Source organism: Meriones unguiculatus, chromosome X (genome assembly GCF_030254825.1).
Source record: "Meriones unguiculatus strain TT.TT164.6M chromosome X, Bangor_MerUng_6.1, whole genome shotgun sequence".
Lineage (NCBI taxonomy): Eukaryota > Metazoa > Chordata > Mammalia > Rodentia > Muridae > Meriones > Meriones unguiculatus.
The window spans coordinates 35,012,878-35,020,724 of NC_083369.1; positions in this window are offsets into that span (position 1 = coordinate 35,012,878).

Consider the following 7,847-nt stretch of genomic DNA (forward strand, 5'->3'; position numbering starts at 1 on the left):
TAACTTCAGACTCCCAGCATGAACTGACAGAAGCCCGAAGCCAGGAGCCCCTAGCCTAGAAAGAAGCTGATTTTCATAGGGTTTTCAGTACAGGGAAGGGGCTTCCAGACTCGGTGGCACATGATTGGGTGAGATTTAGCAAAAGCAGGCTTTTTACAGTGATTGGCTAAAGGCAGGTTGGAGTAACTATTTTGGCAACCACAAGGAAAATAATTGTTTTAAGAATCATAAGGACAACAGTCATTTGGACCTGTTTCCTCATTGACTGGTGTCAAGGTGGGCACACTGTGTCTTCTGTAATGTTATGGTTTCCCTCAAGTACAAACATGTTTTTCAGGTTCTGGGGGTGAGAGCTAGGTCAATTACAAGATGGAGGCTATTACCAAAATGAAGTTTGTTGTGCTCAGATTCTTCACAGACAACTGCTGCTACTCCATTTTTATTTGGCAAGATTTTATTTCTTTCTTGGGGCTATGAAAAACAATGACTCCTCTTACTGTTGTGGTATGTTATATTCTATGTTATATAATAAGGAACCAGAAACAGAAAGCAGAAGGTGTTAAAAAACTGAGAAAAGGCTTCTGAATTTCTTTGATAGGCATCACTAAATAACCTTAGTATCTATGCTACTTTGCCTGTTCACAAACTAAAGCATGCTTTTCCACTACTGTCCTAATTGTTTTCTAATGGAGAAATGTCAATCCATACTGTCACTAGAACTCTCTTCACAATCTGTACCGTTTACAAGCTCTGTAGTATTTAATTCATTAAATTATTGGAATTTTGTTTTCCAGCTATGATAATTTATGCACAAAATTATACCATATTAAGGATAATCCATTTAAATAAAAAAATTAAAATCTAATCACATCATTTCCTACCTCTAATATGCCCCCAATTAAGCCCTATAACTATAGATAGTCATATCAATTAATACCAGAAATCAATTAAAACCAGAAATCTTAATGAAAAAAAGTAAGGGGATATTAAGAGAGAGAATGCTTTAGAACCAGAAGAACATTTAAGCCTAAACATAATAATATAGAAGTCAACATCATAGAAGTTGAAGTTATGGGTGTGAGTGCTACCCCAAGAAAAAAATATAGGGAAAATAGAACTGGCTGAAATGGAATTTTGGTAGATAATGGCAGATGGAAGAAGAGCTGCTGCAGAGATTGAGGAGAAGTGAGCAAAATCAGAAGTCTCTGGCTTAAGTTATCTGAAACTTGATGCTGTTGACCTTTAAGAGTAGATCATTTTTTATGATGATGACCTGTCAGTACACTCTAGGATGTTTAGTAATATTCTAATCCATGGTCTACCAGTTGCACTTCCTACACATCACTTATGATAACCAAAATACACGTGACATTGCCAAAGGTCTTCTGGGTAGCTGATACGACCCAGTGAGAATAATTAATCTGTGCCTTAACTTCTACATTTGCATTTCAGTGTTAGTCCTCCACTCAGCTGTACACTGCAGCTGTTATATTGTTCAAATTAAAGACCATGTCATTTATCAATATAATTAATGTTTTCATAACCCTTTTACACACGGTTCTATTACAAATATGCAAGATCAAATATGTCAGAGTTAAGCTGTTTTAAAGCTATAGTTTTAGCAAGTTTAGAGAAATGGGTGATAGTTTTGGTAATATGACAAGAATGAAAATTTATAGCAAATTCAGGAAGGTTTGATTTATCATAAATTTGACTTGAGGTGATAAAGTCACATTAGACTGCTATTATAACTCTGGACTATTTATACTACAACTAGATTTGTTTTGTGTTTTGCCTTTCTTTTTGAGACAGGGTCTCAGTAAAGCTTGGAAGATGACCTCGAAGTCTTGGTCTCTTGCCTGTATCTCTCAAGTACTGGTATTACAGGTATTTACCACCATTCCTGGATTATGCATTGCCTAAGATGGAACCCTAGGTCTGTTGAACTGCACTCCCAGCCTGTTTCTTGTTTCTGATTGTGGTAAAAAGCATACTCTATAATTTTCATTATCTTAACCATTTCTCTTTTTCCTATCAGTGAATTTATTTATTCACTTTATACCCTGATCACAGCCCCCCACTCCTCTCTTCCCAGTCCCACATTCATGTCCTCCTTCCTGATTGCCCCCTCTTCTTATCTGAGAAGCGGAGGTCCCCATGGATACCAACCAACCCTGGCATCTCAAGTCACAGCAGGATTAAGCCAAACATACCTTCTCCCACTGAGGCCAGACAAGGCATCCGAGCTATGGGGAAAGGATCCAGAGGCAGGCAAGAGTCAGAAACAGCCCCTACTCTCATTATTAGGGGACCCATATGATGACCACCTTGCACATTTACTACATATGTGTAGGGGATCTAGTCCCAGTCCATGCATGCTCTTTGGTTGGTGGCTCAGTCTCTGTGAGCTCCCATGGGCCCAGGTTAGTTTACTCTGTAGGTTTTCTTGTGGTGTCCTTGACCCCTGCAGCTGGCTCCCCCAATCCTTCCTCCCACTCTTCCACAAAACTCCCTGAGCTCCACCTATTGTTTGGCTGTGAGTCTCTGCATCTGTTTCCATCAGCTGCTGGGTGGAGCCTCTCAGAAGACAGTTCTGCTAAGCTCCTGTCTGAAAGCATAGCAGACTGTCATTAATAGGGTAAGGGACTGGCTCTGTCCCATGGGGTGGGTCTCAATTTAGGCCAGTCATTGTTTTGCAGTCCCTCATTCTTTTCATCCCTGAATACCCTGTTGGGAAGACCCAGGTCTTCCGTTTGTCTCAGAGATACCCCTCAATGATTTCCTTTCTCTCCCAGCCTCCTCCCTCCTCCTCTCCCCATATCTGATCCCCACCCAGATCCCTCCATACATGCACTTCCCATGTCTACTTTATTTCCCCTTCTCAATGAAATTCATCCTCCCTTGGGCCCTCCTTATTTCTTAGCTTCTTTGGGTCTGTGGATTGTAGCATGGTTATCCAGTAATTTATGGCTAATATCCACTTAAAAGTTAATACATAGCATGTATGTCTTTCTGGGTCTAGGTTATGTCCCTCAGATGATCTTTTCTAGTTCCATCCATTTGAATGCAAATTTCATGATGCCCTTGTTTTTAAGAGTTGAATAGTATTCTATTGTGTAAATGTACCAGTTTCTTTATCCATTCTTTGGTTGAGGGACATCTGGGTTCTTTCTAGTTTTTGGCTATTACAAATAAAGTTGCTATGAACATAGTTGAGTAAGTGTCCTTGTGGTGTGGTGGAACATCTTTTGAGTATTTCCAGGAGTGGTATAGCTGGATCTTAAGGTAGAACCCAATTTTCTGAGAAACCTATATATTGATTTCTAGAGTGGTTGTACAAGTTTACACTCACACCAGCAATGGCAAAGTGTTCCTCTTGCTCCACATCTTGCCAGCATGTGTTGTCACCTAAGTTTTTAATTGTAGCCATTGTGATGGATGTAAGATAGAATCTGAGTCAACTTGATTGACATTTCCCTGATGACTAAAGATGTTGAACATTTCTTTAAGTGCTTCTCAGCAATTAGAGATTCCTCTGTTGAGAATTCTGTTTAGATCTGTACCCCATTTTTCTTATTTATTTATTTATTTATTTAATGACTTCATTGTCTGATTGCAGACCTCTCCCTCCTTTTCTGTCAGTCTGATCCTCACTCTCTTTCCTCTCATTTTCCCCCTCTCTTTCTTCTCAGAGAAGAGGAGGCCTCCCCTAGGTACCAACCTACCTTAGCATCTCAAGTCTCAGCAGGAATAAGTGTACCCTCTCCCACTGAGGTCAAACAAGGCAGTCCAGCTAGGGGAAAGGGATCCAAAGGCAGGAACAGAGTCGGAGACAGCGCCTACCCCCACACGATGACAAAACTGCACATTTGCTACATATGTGTAGGGGGTCTAAACCCAGTCCATGCATGTTCTTTGGTTGGTGGCTCAGTCTCTCTGGGCCTCCATGGGCCCTGATTAGTTTACTCTGTATCTCTTCTTGTGATGTCCTTGACAACCTCCCCCTCCCATACCTCAATCCTTCCTCCTACTCTTCCACAGAATTTCCTGAACTCTCCCTATTGTTTGGCTGTGAGTCTCTGCATCTGTTTCCATCAGCTGCTGGATAAAGTTTCTCAGAAAACAGGGCTGCTAGGCTCCTGTCTGAAAGCATAGCAGACTGTCATTAATAGGGTAAGGGGTTGGCTCTCTCCCATGGAGTGGGTCTCAATTTGGGCCAGTCATTGCTTTGCTATTCACTCTGCTTCATCTTTATCCCTGAGTATCTTGTAGGCAAGACAAATTTTAGGTAGAAGGTTTTATGGCTGGTGTCTTCTTTCCTCCACTGGGAGTCCTACCTGGCTACACAAGGTGGCCACTTCTGACCCCTGCTGCTAGGGGTCTCAGCTAGAGTCACCCCATAGACTTCAGGAAGCCTCTTCTCTCCCAGATTTGCCCCCTAGGCCTATTTTCTTTCTCTCTCCTGGTCTTCCCCTCACCCCTGATCTCCTCACACCTGATGCCCACCTCAATCCCCCCCCAACTTCTCTCCTACCCAATTGCCTCCCTCCTTCTACTTCAGATGTCTATTTTATTACCCCTTCTGAGTGAGATTCAAGCATGCTGTTTTGGCTTCTGTGGGTGAATTGTAGGATGGTTATCCTGTACTTTATGGTTAATGTCTACTTGTAAATAAATACATACCATGCATGTCTTTCTGGATCTGGGTTACCTCATTCAAGATGATCTTTTCTAGGTCAATCCATTGCTTGCAAATTGCGTGATGTCTTTGTTTTTAATAGCTGAGTGGTATTCCATTGTGTAAATGTACCACAATTTATCCACTCTTAGGTTGAGGGACACCTAGGTTGTTTCCAGTTTCTAGCTATTACAAATAAAGCTGCTATGAACATAGTTGAGCAAATGTTCTTGTTTTATGGTGGATGCTGAGGTAGAGCTTATTCCCAATGTTCTGAGAAAGCACCAGATTGATTTCCAAAGTGGTTGTACATGTTTGCACTCCCACCAGCAATGGAAGAGTATTTCCCTTGCTCCATCATGCCAGCCCACACTGTCACTTGAGTTTTTTATCTTAGCCATTCTGATGTGTGTAAGATGGAATCTCAGAGTTGTTTTGATTTGCATTGTCCCTGATGACTATGCAGATGTGCAGCTTGGTCATCATGTGTGTCCCCTAAAGTTGAACATTTAAGTGTTTCTCTGAAGTTAGTGATTCCTTGCTTGAGAATTCACTGTTTGGCTCTTTACCCTATTTTTAACTGGGTTATGTGGTTTGTTGCTGTTAATTTCTTGAGTTCTCTATATATTTGGGGTAGGTATTAGCCCATTGTCAAATATAGGACTGGTTAAGATCTTTTCCCAACCTGTAGGTTGACATTTTGTCCTGTTTACAACATCCTTTGTTTTACAGAAGCTTTTCATTTTCATGCTGTCCCATTTATTAATTGTTAATCTTAGTGCCTGACGTATTGGTGATCTGTTCAGGAAATTGTCTCCTGTGCTAATAAATTCAAGGCTATTCCTCATATTCTCTTTTATTAGACTTAGTGTATCTAGTTTTGTGTTGATATCGTGATTCACTTGGACTTGACTTTTGTGTGTGGTGATAAATATGGATCTATTTGCATTCTTCTACATGTAGAAATCCAGTCAGAGCAGCATGATTTGTTGAAGATGGTTTCTTTTTTTTTATTGTATGGTTTTGGCTTTTTGTCAAAAATCAGGTATCCGTAGGTGTGTGGGTTTATTTCTGGATCTTCCATTGAATTCCACTGATCAACTTGTCTGTTTCAATGGCAATACCATGTAGGTTTTTTCTTACTATTCCTCTGTAGTACAGCTTGAAATCAAGGATGGTGATACCTGCAGAAGTCTTTTTATTGTACAGGATTGTTTTAGTATCCCAAAGGTTTCAAAATGATTTTTCCATTCATTCTTCAAGCTAATATTTTTTCCATAGCATAAAACCAATGCAGTATGAACCTCAGAACCAGTACCGGGTGATGTTGGATGGGTGGCCTATTAAGCCAGTTGTAAAAACAATAGCATGGACCCAATTTGCTTTCATACTTAACAGTGCTCAGAGAATGAAAATAGAGGAAAAATGAGCTTACCTTTGGACGATATCTGCTTTTTATTTAAAAAGTCTGCCTTTGTTCATTGCTTTTAAGTAGAAACTTAAGGACAAAACCCATAAAATTCATGTAACAGTCTCATGAAATGAAAAAAAAAAAATATTCAGAAGGGCACTACACAGTTGTTTTTCCTTTGCTCCATTTCATTGAACAAATAAAGTTTAAATATATAAAATATAGTTATTATGAGGGTAGGAAAACTTTGTTTTATTTTATTTTATGTGTATGAGTGTAAGTTTTTGGCCTGAATGTATGTCTGTGCACTATGTCCATGCATTGCCTACAGAGGCCAGATGAGGGCACTGTTTCCCCTGGAACTGGAGTTCTGAGCGTTGCTAGCCACCACATTGGAATCAAACCTAACTCACTGCAATAGGAGTAAGTGCTGTTAAAAACATAAGCTGTCAAAAATATACAAAAGGAAAAGTCTAAGGTTTCCCATTGTGATGACTTTTGAAAGTTTTTTTTCCCTTTTGGATAGTGAAAATATGTACATGTGCTTACATACATACATGAACACATTCTTATGTGTGAGATTCTTCTACCAGAATATGTTACTTTTTATTCTCCAATCATAGTGAGTGTTTTTAACAATGAAATTTAGCACTTTTCCATATGGCATATTCTGTCTCCTCACTGTTTGGCAATTCTTTAGTAGCTGCATATAATACCATTATGTAGACCTACCATAAAGGTCACTTACTTGAGTCTTGTTTGGCTGCTGTGGGTCCCTGGAAGAGAATTGTTCTGTGGACAAGCAGGAGCCATAAAGGAATGGACACAATCTACAAAAAAATAGTGAAAGGGCTAGAGGGAAAAAACCATGGGGAAATCAGGTCTGTACCATAACGCTGAGTACCTAGGGGATGGAGATGGGCTGGGAGAAGAGACTCCTGTGGACAGGTTGCAGCAAGACTAAGAGTATGTCTGAAGAGACCAGGATGAAGGACAAGAAGGGTGATAAAGATCACCTATATCATCTTAATATTTTTTATTGCTAAAATTTTATTACATTTATTTATTTGTGTATGTGTGTATATGTATGTGTATATGAATAAGCACACGCTGCTGCTCATGTATGGAGGTCAGAGAACAACTTATAGGACTTAATTTGGCTCTTTCTTTCTCCTCTGGTTCTGGGGCGCTAACTCAGGTTTTCAGACTTGGCAGCAAGGACTTTTGCCACTGAGCCACCTTGCTTGTCTTCATCTTAGTGAAATTTTAGTGTACAACCACAGTATTGTGTACTGTATTGAAATAATAAGACTCCTCACTATCCTTTCCACTCATATTCTCTTGTAGGGTCTGAGTGCTTAGTAGACCCTCAAGACCATAGCACAACAGATCCCATATGTAAGTACCATTTAGGCCATAAGACTCAGCATGTAGAGAACAGCACTTGCCAAAACTAAAACAAAGGCCTAATCCATCAAAGTTCATAGTTCAGGGAAAGTCTCTAAATGTACTACCTTGCTTTTTGGCTTCCGTAGTTCTGCTTTCGGCTAACTGCTCTTGTTAACTGAAGTATGTCAACCCAGAAAATGGTTTTTGTGATTAAATCTCATCCTGAAAAAGGCCCAGGGCTACACTGGGATCCTGAGCACCCAGTGTAGTCTCTGGCCAACCAATAAACACTTTCTATTGGTTTAAACCCATGTCCAAGCAGTCTTCTCTGGTAAATAGCCCACAATATTTCTGGAGGTTACGCCAACA